Below are 18,661 nucleotides of genomic sequence, written 5' to 3'. Positions count from 1 at the left end.
CAAGTAACGAAATACACGTTTTGTCGCCTGCAAATATTTCTCGTTGTGATAGTCATTAAATTGACTCAATACGCTGACCGCATAGGCAATATCTCCAGATACATTAGGCTCCCAATTAAGGGGGTAGACCAGTTTGACTGGCTTAAAAAGCGAACATTCTTTGAGCTTGAATTGCGAAATAAGTATAAACGCTAGCAATTTCTAATTTGGCTCTTTTTTAATACATATATTTAATTTGTTGTAGCTTAAATTTTATTAAAAAATATTAAAATTTAAAGAAGTTACAACAATTCGCGTGAAAAGTGATTTTGAATGCGCCGGAAAATGGTATACACTGTTACGTTTAGTCCAGAGTAAATTGTAAAATTAAGAACTAAGAATTTAAATGGATTGAATAGGCTTGGAAGGACGAATAGCTGTTCTCTCGAGAGTCGAGCGTGGAAACGTGATCTCGAGTCGAACGCACTGTTTATGTCTCGGCACTGAGTCAACGATAAAGAATCGCTAATACGCCTTGCTGTAGACGTACGTTCGTCGGTCGTTTTTTGGTAAAAAAACTTAATTCTTATTACCAGGGAAAGACCTCGTGCGATCAATGGGATGGGAAAAAGAGATCGAGGATTTGAAAGAAAATAAAAATTAAAATTAAACATTGATTTTAATTGATAAAATAAAGATATACATAATAAAGAGCGAAAGAAACAAGAGAAGAAACATTTGTGTAAATACGTATAGGTGATATCGCGGGTGTTACATAAGTACGGAGGTCATCGGGTAGGATTCTTATGAGAGAAAGTATGAATGTACGAGTGAATGAATCTTTGGTATGATCCTACCCGGTAATACAATTAATATTCTCTGGTTAACTTAAACTAATGATTACATAATAAGCAAACGAAAGAAAAATTACTAAAATATATAATAATAAAAATCGTGTATAATATGTGTATAATGACAAAAGATTAATACATGAGGGTTAAAGACGGAAGTTTCTGATGTTCTTCAGGAGGTGGAGTGATTAGGTTTATAGAATGGGATTCTTTGTTTTCTAAATCCTCAAAAAGAGATCCATCTTGAAATAAGGGACCTGGGGATAGAAGTCGATGAGGTATTCTGCATCGGATGCACTAGTGAATAACTAGGTGTGATTGGTTGATATTGATGTTGTACAGAGGTGGAAGGAGGAACAGAGTTAGATGAAGATGCTGAAAGCTGGTTTAGAGAAGAATCAGAAGCAGTAATAATTCATGTTGATGATTGGATCTGTTCTTTCAATATCTATTTAGACTTCTTGGTTCGGCCCTGACTTTTCTGTCGATTTCAGAATGACGCCAGAATGACGACGATGAGATCGTTTTTTAGTGTTGCGTTGTTGAATTTTAGAAGCTAGGACTTTCGTTTGATTCACTAGGAGGAAAAGGATCGATCAATGAAGAGATGTGAATGCGTATGAGAAAGAAAAGAGAAAAACAACGGGAATCGCATAGCTCAGACCAGTTCAATGAGAGAGAGAGAGAGAGAGAGAGAGAGAGAGAGAGAGAGAGAGAGAGAGAGAGAGGAAAGGGAAGAACAAAGGAAGCTTCGCATAGCTCAGACCAGTTTAATGAGAGAGAGAAAAGAGAAGAAGAGGAAGATTAGAGTGTCATGGAGCAGAGGAAAGAAATAAACATCTGAAATTTATTGATTGATAATTAATATAAAACGATCGCTACTTTTCGCCGCAGTGCGTTTAGAATTAGGTGAGCATGGAATACCTCGTCGGCGGGACAGGTTTCGGTCGTGGAAGCAGATGATTTAGATTTTTTTCGTAATAACAAAATAGAGTTTATTGTCAAATGAATATGGTTAACAAACAACAAACAGTGTCGATATTAAACGCTGAACTGTGAGTACGATAAGATTTCGTTTGCCGAGGCGTGTGTGTTTCTCAGTTTATTGTGGGTGACTTATTGCGCGGTGAGATCACCAGATCGATCGAATCGACATTTCGGTGCTCGCAATTGCGATGTTTCGCGTGCTTGCGAATTGTCGCGGGCGCGATTGCCTAGCAATGGTGTTTGTGCAGCACGAAGCGACTATCAAAGTTGATGCGTGTGATTTGTTCGCGGCCGGTACTTCGACGGAGCTAATAGATTCCCGACGGCCTATGATCGCGTGAAACGCGGTGCGTAGAAATGGCGACTTGCGCAGATTTCAAGCACGCGCTGATTTCTCGGATGCGCTTTAAGATGGCAGCAAACGGCCGGAAACACCCGGGATAGCGGGAGACCTTCGCCACTGCGATGCGCTTCTTTGGGAGGCTCGCGGAGCGCGATCGATCGGGAATATCCGGGTGGAAGCGGATTGCCCTCATCTACGGCGTGTTCTTATGAGCGGATGCTGTGCGTGTTGTCGAAATTCTCGACTGCGTGCCGGTTCACCCGACTGCGTGCCGGTTCACCCCAACTCGTTTCCTTCTCGCAGTCGTAGGAAAGCGGCGGTTAGTCTAGGATATTGAGAGCTTTGCGTTAGCCAGCAATTTCCTGACGGCGGCGGGATACCCTCACCGCGGTTTTCGCTAAACTTCTTACTTGGAGCGGAGCATAGATCGGCTCGTGGGAGTCTCGATTCTAGGAAGATCTGATCTGATAGCGCGGAGGAACGGCTTTTTATAGCTCCGACGACTCAATTTTTGGAGCGGTTCGGATCGAATCGTGGGTAACAATCAGCCGCCCTAATTAGTTAAACGCTCTTTTTATTTCCGGTAGTGTTCGGATAATCTCGGAGATCGCTCTCGCTGAGCTGTGATCTTCTCCGCTGCTCGGGTTTGTTCGGCGCTGCTCGGTTGATCTCGGCGACGCTGTGCCGAACGATCAATTGTCGGCTCGCAATTAATTTTGCGAGCTTAATCGTGGAGCGATTAAGGTGGCGCAAAGCGCCTTTTTGGCCGACAGTCGGTCGGGCGTCACCCAGCGGTGGGTAGACGGCCGCAGAACGGTGCGTAAAATATGCACCGTTACAAATAAATGTAAAACTCACTGTTGATTAACTGAGACGGTTATCTTGAAAGAACAAATCTCGACTTCTCTTCAGAAGGTTGGGATCTTCGAAGTGTTCGAATGCTTCGAACGGTTAGTTGAATGAATGGAAGTGACATTAATGAAAAATTACTTAATAATGGTGTCGCGATTCGGAAGCAGCCCTATTTATATGGGATGCTCAGGGTCTGAATCTTGATTGAGGGGCAAAGGCGGTGACAGGAACTCTTAGATGTGTGTGTGTGTGTGTGTGTGTGTGTGTGTGTGTGTGTGTGTGTGTGTGTGTGTGTGTGAGGATAGGATGTTTACATTAGATATTTCCTTTATCTCTGTTTGGCACATGCCAAGATGACAGTATTCGGACTTGCGACGGCTCTAACTCGGGACTAATAATAATAATAATAATAATAATTCTTTGCATATTTTATTTAAAATTCTTTTAAATTTTTTTTTAAATTAAGCGTATCATTATAATAGAGCGGTTACAAATCTTTCTTTTTTGTTTGTTGAAATTCAATATAATTCAGTATCTTTTTAATGGAAGAAGAAATCAATATTCTTATATTGATGAAGAAAATTATATTATTTGTCTTTTTGGAAAGAAAAGAATCGTGGAGTCCATTGGATAACACAACAATTGGTAACAACACAATTCCGCCATTTCGATAAATCTGAAACAAAAAAAATCGATTTGTTTAATAAACTGTAGAGTATTCTTTATCGCGTAACGGATCCTTTTTCCATTTTTTTGAAAATTGAGAAAAATATGAATGTTTAAATTTTTACATTTTTCGGTACTCTAATTGTTATTATATTTTGGATATTAAAAATGTTATAAACAAGAGCCTCTGTTACGCGATAACTACTGTTTTTCTGAATATGTGGTTCAAATTTCAAGTCAATCCATCAATTACAACCTGAGATATCGGGTACATCGTCTTGGAAAACATAGTTTTGAGAAAAACGCGTTTAAAGTTTGATAATTTGATATCATGTAATTTTTTGCATCTTATCATTAATTAATGAAATGACTAATTAGTCATGCTTGCTTCATACGATGAATCTGTTTTCATATGCAGCATCCTCCAAGGCTGCTCTGCTTTTTCGTCGTTCGATTCGGCCTTTTTTAGATGCTGTAAACGCTCGCTTTTGAAGACGCGTGCGTCGTCAAGTTACTCCGCCAATGCAGCTGAATTCGGACCAATAATTATGTTTATCGTATGCATCATCGAAAGTATGCTTGTGTAGCTTTTATTAAAAATGCTAGCTGCAATATATGCAACAATTTTTACGGTCTTAATGCCGCTAAATATTCATTTCGATTCAAACGATCAAATCAGAGAATTTAGACTTTCGTTATTGTTTTGCGTAAAGTCTTCCAAACAGCGGTAACAGATCGTCCTTGCTTAATTAGTCGTAAAAATTAATAAAAAGTTAATTATGCGATATCCGTGGCTTGCATTTATCGACTTTCACCGAATTTGTTTTTAACTTTTTCGCTTGCTTTTTCGGTGCTAGTAGTAGCCATTTCGCGCTCGAATGTATGACGATTCGACGATTTTCTTTTCCTTGTTCTCAGTCCTGGAACTTCGTGAACTCTTTTTGTCCATAAATGTACGATCCATTCTTATAATACATATAATATATATAATATAATTTTAAGTATTATTTTATACGTTATTATTTTATACGTAAATCATGCCTTAGTCAGTTGCTATCTGCAGCATAATATGTTTTACATATTATGCTGCAGATAGCAACTGACTAAGGCATTTCACAAGCCTTCAAACATTTTGAACTGGAGTTAACAATCACACTTCCGAAAAAAATATTTACGAAAGAAAAAGAAATTAATTTATTATGTCTATTGTATTCGAAAAAGATGATAGGATAATTCTATAAAACGCTGTGCCTCCCAGGTCTTCGGCCATTTATCGGCGCATAGGTACGCGACTCCACTCTGCTATAATTCAAAAAATACTTTGAATATTCACTTGGAATTTTTTGTACATTAATTCTAAGATTTCAAACTATTTTTTAAAACAAAAAAAATTTTTTCGATTTTTTTAAAACTTCAAACTGGTCTACCTCCTTAATTCCTTGTATGGTCTGTCATCACACTCGAGGCTTCTTTGTAATTTTGATCCTTCAATCATGGAAATCATACTTGGGAATCACACTGCTTCGGTCATCCTGTATTTTTCCAACAGATCTGAAACTAAGAGAACTAGACTGACGAATTATAATTTTTCCATCTTTTTTTTTGATAAATTTAATTAGACAACAAGACGCTTCCCTCAGGGATTTAATTTCAACACTTTTCTGCAGAAATTCCTTTAATTTATTTATTCTTGTGTCTTATTCTTACAGCTTATCAACATGTCATCAACATATATGCAAACCATTAGCATGTTTTCTGGAATAGAATACATAAGGGTCATATTTTGATGGATGCAAGCCAAATCCACGTAATTTGTTGCTTAATTCAATGAACCATTGGCTTCCTGCCTGTTTTAGACCATATAGCGCCTTCTTCAAATAGCACACTCGATTGCTTCTTTATAAATAAATCAATAATTCAAAATTTTGATATACATTTTCCTGATTTCGCTATTTTTGGGCTCAATTTTAATCATGAATTCCAAATCCTTTTCAAAATGTTGTGGAATTTCCACGAAAATATCTTCCTCTAATGTACTGTTTAAATACGCAGCTATGTCAATTTGTTCAATAAACATGTATTTTGACGCTAGGGATACCATCATTCTGATTAAATTCATTCTCGTTACGGGCGAAAAGATTTCATTAAAATCGATGTCAGGTTGCTGTGGTTGCATATCCCTTCGTGACTAGACGTGCCTTGTTTTTCTTAAATTCTCTATTGTGATCTCTCTTCATGCTCAATACAAAACGGCTACCAATTACGTTTTTCGGACGCTGTACAAGCTCCCACGTCTTTTTTTCTATAATTGATTTTATTTCCGAAGACACCGCATATAACCATCCTTCCTCCTCATATAAATTTTGGGAGTCATCTGTTACAACTTCTCCTACACAAGCGCACTCAGTGATAACGAAATTAGTTTCGCTCTAATCAGTCTGATTATCTATATCATTCATGTCATCATGTGCTTTCTGGTTTGTCTGATAGCGCACTTGGTTAAAAAGCTTTCTGGGTCTCCCTCTCAATCCAGTTTGTTATATACGGGGACTGCCGCGACCTCTTTTTGGAGTTTCTTTTGAAGCATTCTCTTCGTGACTCTCATTGTCTGAATTATTCTTGTCTTCATCCTGTCCTTGTCCTGTCCTTGTCCTCATCCTTAGGTCAACTGGATTATTCTTGATTACTTCATGATCGTACGTAGTATTATAACTATCACCGGCTTTATTTTCTATATTTTGATCTTCGGGGAAAGTATTCTGAAAATTGTTAGTTCCATGATACTTGGGCATTAAGAATTTTACATTTCGTGTAATTTCCATACGTTTGCATTCAGGTAGCCAAACCTTGTATCTTTTAACTTCATCACTATATCCGAGGAAGATATATTTTTAGGATTTGAGCATGAATTTACCACTTTTCATCCCTTGCTTTAACATGTAGTCTTCGTATTCAAACACGGGTCATTTTAAAGTATTTGACATTTGGTAATTTATTATGTTATACCTCAAACGGCATTTTGCCTCCCAAACTGGACAACGGTTCCTAATATAATTGGCTGTTGATACTGCCTCGGCCCAGAAACATGAAGATTCGCCTGCATGAGTAGGCACCTTGCCATCTCTATCAACGTGCAGTTTTCCTCTCGCTGACTCCATTTTGTTCTGAGCAATATGCAACTGTAAGACGTCTTTGTATGCCGCATTTATTTAAATATTCTTCAAATTCCTGTTTAATATACTCGTACTTTCTGTTTAATATACCGTTGTTGCTTTGTAGACTTTGGATGTGTCTCTCAGTGTGAGTCTCGATTTTGGCCTTGAATTTTAGGAATTGTTGAAAAGCTTCATTCTTCCTTTTTATAAAATAGCCTGTGAATCTAGAATAGTTATCAGTAAATGTTATAAAATATTTCGATCCTCCGAGAGATTCGGTCCTCATTGAGTCGCATATATCTATGTGAATAATGTCAATAACTACTTCTGCTTGACTTTTTTGAGAAAGAAGCACGGGTCATTTTTTTTTTTAGGTAGATGTCACATTTTAATTTGATGTCCTCGAGCTTTAAGCTCGGTATAATACCTTGATGATTCAGTTGAATAATATCCTTCGTGTTCCATTGCTTGATGCCACTTCTCTAAATCGTTAAGGTTATGTGTTACTTAACTTCTGAGACAAAATTATCACGTAAATAATATAAATCTCCAATTTTGTCCACTCGTTCATTCTGACTTAAAACTGTAACTTTAGTTAAATATAACTTTCCTTGTTACCTTTTACCTTGGTACCTTTTGTTACCTTGTTAAATATAACTTTCATATCCTTTTCTGTTATTTTACTAACGGATAGTAAATTCATTCTTACATAAATCTGGTACATATAGCACTTCTTCAATGTTTAAATTATTTACACATCCTTGGTTACCTGTCGCCTTCAACCGGACTTTATCTTTAGCTTGGATTTTTGCAGACTTACCATTTGCCAAGCTTAATCTTTTTACATTGCATTTCGTCATTCCTTCCAATTTCCCTCATTGCAAATGTGACTCGTGCATTATCCTAGCATCATAGTGAACTTTTATTGGTAACTCTGTCCTCCATAGTATTGCACATATGTCTATCTCTCGCCGTTGTCGTAAATAATGTATACTTTTCCTCTACTCGACCAGGTTGATGATTAAATTTCCCTTTAACTCTACAATCGATTACGTTATGTCCTATCTTGTAGCATCGATAGCATCTTATTTTAGTATTATCAGGCTTATTTAGCTGAAATCTTGTTTGTCTCTTATCTAATTTGTGTGTGGCTATGTTCGCTCCTGATATGAGTACATTATCTGGATCCCCTTTTCTAATATCACTTTGTTCTATTTTTATTCTCAATGTTTCAGAATTAAGCAATTCGTCGCGCAATACGATGGCACATCTAAAGTTCTCAAAACTGGCCGGCAAACTGTATAATAATATTACTACTAACAGGTCTTCATGGATTTCGACTTCCATATTCTGCAATCTATCGACAGTATCGAAGAATTTTCTGATATAATCTCGAATATTCTCTGTCTTCGACATTTTATTTAATATGTTTTATTAACATTGTTTCAACAACATCAATTGTTTTATTAACATTGCCTTTTTGGTAAATCCTTTCGATTGATATGTTTCGCTTAGCTTTAACCAGATATCTCTTGCAGTTCTACAATTTTTCATCACCTTCATTTGCGAGGAAGATATGGCCAGTTCTAGTTCTGATCGAATCTCTTCATCTTTCTCGAACCAGGTCTTATATGCTACTAACTCTTCCGGCCTGTCATCTTCATTGATCTGAGGTTCTTTGATACTATCGTCAGCATAAACCCATAATTTCTTTTTCCGTAAAGAGTGTACGCATATGAATCGCATATGAATCATGATTCATAGTTATCTCTCGCTAGCAATTCTATTTTTGTTTCCATATTCGTATTCACCTATTTGTTCAACATTAAGTGGAAGAATTAATCAACACGTGGATGTTTCTGGGCCCATAATTTATTGGATTGAGATTATATGAAATGAGCTTCTTTCGTAAAGTATATGTACACACGTGTTACGTCCAGACCCCGGAATTATTACTTAAGGGTTTGAAGGGATGGGGCAAGAAAGGACGCGCCGAATATCCTGTCGCAGGTGATCGCTCTGAAGCGTGCCTGCGAGTCGAACGCACCGTATAGATCAGCCGATACGGATCAACATCTTGAAAAAGACGCTATGACTCCGACTGAGTGATGTACGTCGGTTAATTTAGGCAAGAGAATTTAATCTCTTTTGCCTGGAATAGGACCATATGCGATCCCCGAGAACGGGCGGGAACGAGCGTGACGAGAGGGTTTAATTACGAATGAATAAATTAATTTATTGTTAAAGTAAACATTTAATTAATTAATGTGAAATGAACAAAATACAAAATTAAAACACAAAATATTTAACATAAAGGAAAAATGGTACGCATAGTGATTACCCGGTAGATAACGATTAATATTCTTTCGAATGGGCAGATGAGAGTGGAAAAGAATAAAATTGCATGTAAGTGTAGTACGCGGGTGTTACAAAAGTGCGGAGGTCGTCGGGCATGTCAGTTCGGGGTAAGACTCTACGTTAAAATATTTAGGGCCATGCCCGGTTTTTACAATATAAGTAAATAAAAAAAAGAATAGAATAATTTACATAAACATTTATGTAAGTGTAAAAGTGTTAAATCTTAAACACGGTAGGATCAGAAAGGTAAGTAAGAGAGAGGGGAGTAAGGAGAAACGATCGGTATTTAAGTGGTGATGGGTAGATCATATTAATCCATGCGACTTACTACTGCGATGATTACAAAGAAATGTAGTTGCAAGTGGATCGGAGACAAGTGGGGGAGTCGAGCCAGCGGTTCCCCACAAGGTGTTCCTGGGGTCTCACAGGGAAGTAAAAAAAGCACGGACGCACAAAAGGAACACTCCCGCTCGAATATAATAAAGTGATGATTAAAAGAAGTTACTGATTTATTTTAATGTATCCGTTCCGATATTAAAGTTTTAATAACTAAATTTGCGGTTATTTCGGAGAGAATCGACAAAGCTAAACCAAGAGTAAAAGTGAACGCGAACGAAGATGAATACACATGTATGTCCGTAAAAAGGTTTAAGATTGCTAGTCAAAAAAAATTAACGGATCAAAGCGCGTGAAGACTGCCGGTCAAAAAGCAAGTGCAAAGTGCGTTTCCTCCGGAGGATCTTAGTAAAAAGCTGTCACGGGGTGGAGTTTCGGTTTGAAATTAGGAGTATCTCGCGGGTCTTTAACGAATAGGAATTAGCGAGTCATTAAGGATGTGGGGGGAGTTAGCCTATCGTAGTTCTGAATTTTGAAAAAAAAGAGTCTAATTGATACGGGAAGAACTTTTAAGGAGGATAGTTAGATAGTGGGATAATTTGAACCTCTATTAACATATGGCATTATTTAAATATTTGTGGCTGAATGAATGGTCGGCGGATTAAATAACTGAAGGCGGCTATTCAAGTACGGAGCCTGCCTTGAAAGAAAACAGATACCTATTTTGATAATTTATAATTTTCCGTCGTCGCCAGTGCACTAAGAGTTTCTTTGCGTTCGACATATGACTGTCAAATATTATTTTAGTTTAGTTGCAATTCAATCGAATTTTATAGTTTATTTATTAGTTCGAAAAGCGAGCCCTCAACAGTCTGAGGTTCACGTGTTCGACAGACTGGTGTCCATGGAGTTTGAGCTCGTAAAAATTATTTTAGTTTAGTATTCAGCATGATTTTTTTATGCTGTATCGGAGCTCGCCCATTCGCTTCGAAAAGAGAGAAGAATTGTGAAGTCCACCGGACGTAACACACATTTAATGATGAAACAGAACGATACAAAGATATATGAAATACAAGGAATGAAAAAAACTGTATAACGACGTAATATAAAGAAAAAAAATATGGAAATATAAAAGGGAACTTCCTGTCTCGTTGTACATTGTTTACGAGGAACAGCCCCTAGAAAAAAAGGGAAGGAGAATAAGATCGAACGACATGCTATCGATAGGTCGCAGCCGACAATGTTAAGCCTACCAATGTTAAAGCCTATTCACGTTATCAAATATTGTTGAATTTCCAACATATAGATATATATATATATATATATATATATATATATATATATATATATATATATATAGATATATATATAGATATATATATATATATATATATATATATATAGATATATATATATATATATAAAAATGTAATAATAATACACACACACACACACACACACACACACACACACACATATATATATATATATATATATATATTATATTATTATTATTATATTTGGCCATTATGTACCACTAAATACGACTGTGATCTCAATACTTGATAATATGTATTATATAATATTGCAATAAAACATAAACAATTAATAAAAATTAATATAATTAATAAATTAATGTAACAATTAATATAAATATTTATATGTTGCATTACATGATAAAAATTCTCATATTGTAAAGTCTTCTAATTAAAAAAAAAGACAAAAAGACAGAAGAGAAAACGAGAAAAGGAAGAAAGCACGAGAGTAAGAGGAGTGAAAGAGTAAGAGAAAGTATGAGAAAGCCAGAAAATAAGCACAAGAATTAATTTTATAATAATATAGTCAAGAAAGAGAGAAAGAAAAAAGATATGAAAACGTGACACTTGAATTAGTAATGATATACTTTATAGAACGTTGTTTGTGCATACTGTATGAGAAGTAAGAAGACAGAATATGAGAAGTAAGAAGACAAATCGAGACATAAATATATAACAATACAATTTTATATAAGTCATTCTTAACGTCGAATTTGAGATGGATGAACATATCTGTCTTAAAAAATATGTATAATATATATAAAGATAACAATAAAAGCAATCTTTATTCGGATATAACTGGATATTTGTGCTAATATTTCTTTAGTGATTTTTAGGGCCCGGATGTTCGTGATATTTTTCGCCGCGCGCGGAGCACCACTGCGTGTGAGTGAGTCAAATGCTCGCTAAAGTGAGATAGTAACATTTCTCAAAGAAACCCGATGCTTAACTCGACGTAATCCGAATTAATGATTTTGGTTAGCGCGCGGTCTATTGAACGTAAACAAAATACAGAAAACAATATGTTTGAATTTTATTAGAAATACAACTATTTTAAAATCATATTCTTTTTTAAGTCTTAAAATATAACATACATTAAATGAAACAAATACAATATATTGAAAGTAAATAATACAATATTCAAAAATATCAAAAAAGATAAAAAGTAATATTGCTATCGAGTAATATTGCTATCTCACTTTAGCGAGCTCACCGACTCACTCGCATGCAGCAGTGCTCCGCGCGCGACACGAGAAATCGCACGAACATCCAGGGCCTAGTGATTTTACACACTATTCAAATTCGTTAAATTGCATGCAGAATAAATTTTCAGTTTTGAAAAATTCTAAGGAAAGAAGAGCAGTAATATCGATATTAAATTGATCAATTTAATAATAATGTTAACTAGCATCTATTGTAAAATAATGTAAATAATAAACTTTCCCTCTTGAAAAACTGTTAAAAGAATTTATTAGGTACACAGATCGATATACTTAAAAATGATATTTAAAGTCACACAAGACATATTAGCATGAATATCCAGCTATAATAAAATAAAGCTTGTTTTTAATTATGTTTTCACATGTCGATTAATATTTTCTTATTATATGTAATAAATATTTCAAATATTGATAAGTAAAACAGATGTATGTTATCAGTGTAACTATTCAACAATTATATATAATAAAAGTTTAATATATCTAAAAATATATGCAGTAATGATTTAATATACACTCTGTAGAGTGTATACAATTAAACTAAGAAGATATTATATTTTAAATAATTCTATTAGAATATATTGTTTTTATTCACTTCCTTGTTTTCTTTTTTATTTATATTATATTTAGTTAAATAAAAAATCCCAAAAAGCAAAATAGTAACAATAGCAATTTACTGGCATATTGGAAACAATTTGATCAGATTTTAACAGATCCATGGCTCGTTATCCATAGATACCCATATGTATAAATTATTATAGATAGTGCAAAATTTGTTACTTTTCTATCATTAAAAATTAATAACATATTCTGCACTACATAATAAATCTATCTCTGCAAGCTTCGTATTTTTAAAATTTTATATATATCCTATTATATAATATATTATAAAATTATAAGGAGATACAGTAGTGTCTCGGGTGTTAAGTCAACCGAGAACACTACCGTGTGACTTTACGCGAGATGCGAGCATCCGAAATTACAGAATCTCAATAACGATTAAACTGATCAAGTTCTAAGTAGACTTGATCGATAGCTTGAATTCGACTTGCATAATAAAAGTATTTTTATTTTTCTGCCTTACAAGATATTGCTACACAAAGTCCGATTTGGAAATTTTTACTTTAAGAAACGTCGTCGTCGTCATTATTATCATCATCGCCTTTATATGACTGCAACGTTTGTCACGAGATGTCATTATTATATAATCTTATCGACCCTGCGAGTAGGTATACTCAGGGATGCCATTTCATGTACGATTGCAGCCACGCTGCAGCACGTAGAGGGGATAGGCTGGCACACACACTAGCACGAGCGCTCGTCCGTGTACGGACGCTCCGCGCTTCGGCCAGCTTCGAACGGTAGAGAAGGAGTACGACAACTGCTGTCTTCTTCTTTCTCGAGAAACGCTGTACCGCTGATTTGAAGCTGGCGTCTCATGACATGACACGAATTAATTATGCGAGGCGCGATGCCATTGTCGATTATTTTTACACTTTATACATTTATTTTATTAAGTTAATAACATTATTACAATATATTTTTTTCATACATAAATAAAAATAAAAATTTGTAAATACAAAAATCCAATATGCTCTTTGCCAATATATACGCTTTTTATTTGCAAAAAGTAATTATTATATTAAAAAAAATTTATTGTGGTCTTATAAAGATATTTAGATATAATTATTAAAAACTTAGCGTATATTGTATATTGTATTCCTTGTACTTTTATTGTACTTATTTTATAAATATAAATTTTATAAATATAAAACGTATATAAATATAAACGTATTGTTGCTCGACGGAAATCGCGAGAAGGTGGTGGTCTCTTCTGTCAGGAGGGAAATGTAAAAAATTATTTATTTAAATTATTAATAAAAAATAATTTAAATAATTTAATTATTGTAATATTAAAAATTAATTTTTTAATATTGCAAAATTGATTTTTTACATTTCCTTGTGTGTGTGTGTGTGTGTGTGTGTGTGTGTGTGTGTGTGTGTGTGTGTGTGTGTGTGTGTGTGTGTGTGGTGTGTGTGTGTGTGTGTGTGTGTGTGTGTGTGTGTGTGTGTAAATGTGTATATGGAAAGTTATACCTTTTAATCTCGAATATATTCTTCAATATTAAAAAGTCAAGATGTATAGGATACGATATACGATGTGATCAAAAGACGAAATACACGAAGTCACCGAAAGACAAATGAAATTGTCGCGCATCGTGAGATAAACAATGGAAAATCGAAATCGTTATTTCTTTCTTATTCGGCGACACAGCGAACAGCACTCGACGACGCAATGACAGGTTAGTTACAATTTATTATTATTTAAGAAATATAAATCACATTTTCAATCTAATTTAATATTAATATTAATTTATGCTTCATTATCGTATGCGTGTGCGTGTGCCTGCATGTGCGTGTGCCTGCGTGTGCCTGTGTGTACGTGTGCCTGTGTGTACGCGTGTACGTGCGTACGCATGTATTAAAATTTTATCATTATCTGATATCAGCAGTATAATCAGTAGTATAATAATGTTACTATTATATAGTTTATGTATTTTAGCAAAAGAAAAAGTTTGCTGATATAATGCAACAGCAGCAGAAACAGCATGAGCTACAAATGCAGCAATTAAGAGAGCAACATGAGCTGCAATTGCAACAGCTGTGGGAGCAAGTAAACTTGCTGGTAAGAAAAAGAACGCTTTTGCTGACAAATATAAAAATTTGGACAGATAATGATATGTAAATAATTTTATTGGATCTTTAAAATGATTATCTGTGAAATCTGTTATATTTAAATCGGTTGCTAGATCAGAAACATTTTTGTGAAATTATTATTATTATATTTAAGTGTCTTACATAATAATATTGATGGTCCAATAAAATTATTTCCAGATCTGTATCTGGTTAATTTGTAATTTTTAGATTTTTCAACAAAAGTTTTTTTTATACAGAAACAACAACCGCAGCAGCAGCAGCAACAACAGCAGCAGCAACAGCAGCAGCAGCAAGATAGTGGTATTATTTATTTAAATAATTATATGTATATAAATAACACACATATATGTCATGTATAATACATATATATGTAAACATATTAATATTTTAACATTTAATTATTTTCAGTGCCTTATAGACGAAATAGTGGTGGGCGCTCTCGTGCAAGAAGGCCTTGCAACGGGGGAGATGTATGAGATATAGTTGGAGGGGGAGCCGGAGAGGAGAAAGAGGCCCGGAAGGAAATGAAGAAGGAAGAGGCCGGGGAAGAAATATTGAAAAAAATATAATTATAAAAAAATATTATTTTAAATAAAAAATATAAAAATACAAACATTTTATTATTTCAAATAATTTACAGTTCATTAAAATCGTAAAAACTTAATAAAATAAATTAATTAAAATTTATTTTATTCCACAACATAATTAAAATTTATTGTCCCATATTCATACAACCAAATAAAAATTAAATTTATTCAAAAAGAACTAGATATCTTTAAAATTGACTAAAATCTCTTCTCTAAAAAGTTATTAATAATAATTATTTTACATTAGTTATTATATTCTTCCTAGCCATTCTAAATTCGAGAATATTTTTATAAATAAAAACATAATTTATTAATCCCTGATACAAAAGGTAAAATAAAATTATCTTCCTTACATTAAAACTTTTTCATTTACATTACTTAACTTTATAATTACAAAAAATTATTTCTTCATTTATTACTATAACTAATTCCCAAACAAATATAATTTTATTTATCAATAAATAATTTACATTATCCTCAAAATAATTAATTTTTACATTTAAAATTAAAACTAAGTTTTTCTTAAATTTAACAGTATTATTCCAATAAATTCTTTAAATGAAATTTTATCTAAATACATTTTCCAATATATTTACTATATATTACTGTTACGACTTCTCTCACTCATGTATTAATGAGAATGACGGGCAATTTGTACACATTATAAATCTATTATCAATTAATAAAATTATACTAAATTTAATTAAATTCTTCCTCAATTAATTATTAAAAATTAATATTCGAATACTCTACTAAACTGTAACTCATTTTAAACCCTGTCCAAACTACATTTTGATTTGAATTCAAATTTAATATCAAAAATTGTTTAATTATTAATCTAATAATATAATTTTAAAACAACAATATATAAATTTATAAACAGATTCATCTTATATTGTTTATCCTTTCGTGGATTATCAATTTACACAACAAGTTCCTCTAATTAATTATATTTAATATATAATATTTAATTTTATATTTTTTTATTGGGAATATATATATATATATATATATATATTCACAATTATAAAGAATATATTAATATTATTAAATTTATTTAATAAATATAATTGATAATAGTAAAACTAATAGTTGATATGAAAAAGAATATATCAATCGCAAAAATAAATTTAAATGAATTATGTCAGCACTCTTACCTTTTCATTATTGTTATTTATTGTTAAATGTTTAATGCTTCTTTGATAAATTATTACTAAAAAGAATAATTAATACTTCTTTTAATAAAAATTTATCAAAGAAGCATTAAACATTTAAAAACTAATAACAATAATGAAAAGATAAAAGTGTTAACATAATTTGAATTTCTTTTTGCGATTGATATATTCATATCAGTTAGTTTTATTATTACCTATTATTTATTAATATCATAAAAGCTATATAGCCTTTTTATATTCAGCAACTTCCTTTTATATAACAATATTTATTTTATATATATATATATATATATATATATATATATAATATATATATATATATTATTTATTTATATATTTATATATTTATTCAGTTTTTAATAGCTATATTTAAATATCTTTATAAGACCACAATAAATTTTTTTTAATATAATAATTACTTTTTGCAAATAAAAAGCGTATATATTGGCAAAGAGCATATTGGATTTTTGTATTTACAAATTTTTATTTTTATTTATGTATGAAAAAAATATATTGTAATAATGTTATTAACTTAATAAAATAAATGTATAAAGTGTAAAAATAATCGACAATGGCATCGCGCCTCGCATAATTAATTCGTGTCATGTCATGAGATGCCAGCTTCAAATCAGCGGTACAGCGTTTCTCGAGAAAGAAGAAGACAGCAGTTGTCGTACTCCTTCTCTACCGTTCGAAGCTGGCCGAAGCGCGGAGCGTCCGTACACGGACGAGCGCTCGTGCTAGTGTGTGTGCCAGCCTATCCCCTCTACGTGCTGCAGCGTGGCTGCAATCGTACATGAAATGGCATCCCTGGTCGCAACATGTTCATTTCGAACAATCTCGAAAAATCCGTTATTCAATGAAAATAATGTATTAATCGGTAAATGGATACTTCTCCTTAATTTTTTTCTTGTTTTTTAGTAATAAATACTGAAATATACTCATTTCTATTTGATCAAGTCCAAGTTCTCACGTAGGAAACAATAAATTTTGGTGGCGACGTGGAAAATGGGAAACTACAAAAAAGTAAACTATAGAAAATGAAATGAATTCAATAAGAAAAAAAGATATTACCCTTTTTTTATTGATGTTTTTTATTGATTATACCAATAAATAATATCTTATTATAACTGAAATATTATTTTATTTTAAGATGGGAAATAGGGAAATTTGTTTTGATTGAAATCATATTTTTAAACATGAAAACGTTTTTATTCACATTTTACATCTTTTACGTCTTTTTTTCATATATACTAAAAACTAAAGCTAACAATTCGCAATCGATGAGTTGATGCCTATCGAAGATATCGCTATCGCGTATCATGTATGGTACCTCCTCGGGATTTGTTATAATAGACGCAATGTTGGAATCGCGTATACTTTTTATCAATCGTATCAACGAGTCTGTCTAGTTAATTGAACTTTATATCAATACATTCGACGAGATTAAACATACGGCGTAGCGTCGATTCGACCATTATAATGCGTACGTTTGAAGATTCAAAACGTACGAGTGTAACGTTGTTCATCATACAAACTCGGATTGTTAACGGTCCGACGATATATTATAAAATTGTCTTTGTAATTGTTTCGTAGCAATTTGTAGATATTCCATTGTTGCTCATGGAGTTTCCATGTTTCGAGAGTATTAGCTCTTGTCCTCGATGATCTCCTAGGGTGATCTCCACGTAGTTCGGTGGACCAACATTGATTCCAACATTGATTTCCAGAAACTTGAAGCCCATAGCCGTCAGGTTGTAACGTCTGCTCATCAAGCGCTCACCGCGCGAGACTCGAAGGCGAGCATCGAAATGCTGTGTAACAGAAATTAAGTACATAATATTGCGTAATGTTGCAAAAAGAAAAAAAGAAAATGTCGAACTTACGCGTTACGTTCCTTCTTTGTTTCACCATCGTACAGTGCACTGCTTCCTTTGGCGAAGTACATTGCGTATGGATCGTTCGTACAAACGAATGATGGAGAAGCGGAGTACGTTGCGTATGGTTCGTTTGTACAAACGAATGACGGAGCACTGATCGCATCCGCGTAAATTTTGACACGGCAGAGCGTTAACCCCTCCCCCTCCTCTCTTTTGAAAGATGGAGTGAACAAAAAATCTA

At 33.4% G+C, this 18,661-nt stretch overlaps 1 protein-coding gene and 1 long non-coding RNA gene across 12 annotated transcripts in view; both read left to right on the top strand.

Moving 5' to 3' along the window:
* The window catches only part of LOC105427296 (chromatin assembly factor 1, p105 subunit), a 798,730-nt gene that overhangs the window by 593,578 nt on the left and 186,491 nt on the right, over positions 1-18,661 (top strand). The window lies entirely within an intron of this gene.
* LOC105431503 (uncharacterized) lies at positions 14,207-16,297 on the top strand. Its single transcript, XR_016139547.1, has 4 exons — positions 14,207-14,363; positions 14,624-14,746; positions 15,015-15,078; positions 15,187-16,297. It is a non-coding gene; the product is annotated as an uncharacterized LOC105431503 (long non-coding RNA).

Source organism: Pogonomyrmex barbatus, unplaced genomic scaffold (genome assembly GCF_055798465.1).
Source record: "Pogonomyrmex barbatus isolate J1 unplaced genomic scaffold, ASM5579846v1 scaffold22, whole genome shotgun sequence".
In the NCBI taxonomy this organism is placed as follows: domain Eukaryota; kingdom Metazoa; phylum Arthropoda; class Insecta; order Hymenoptera; family Formicidae; genus Pogonomyrmex; species Pogonomyrmex barbatus.
The sequence above is the reverse complement of the archived record's forward strand: the minus strand, read 5'-3'. Positions and strand labels throughout refer to the sequence as shown.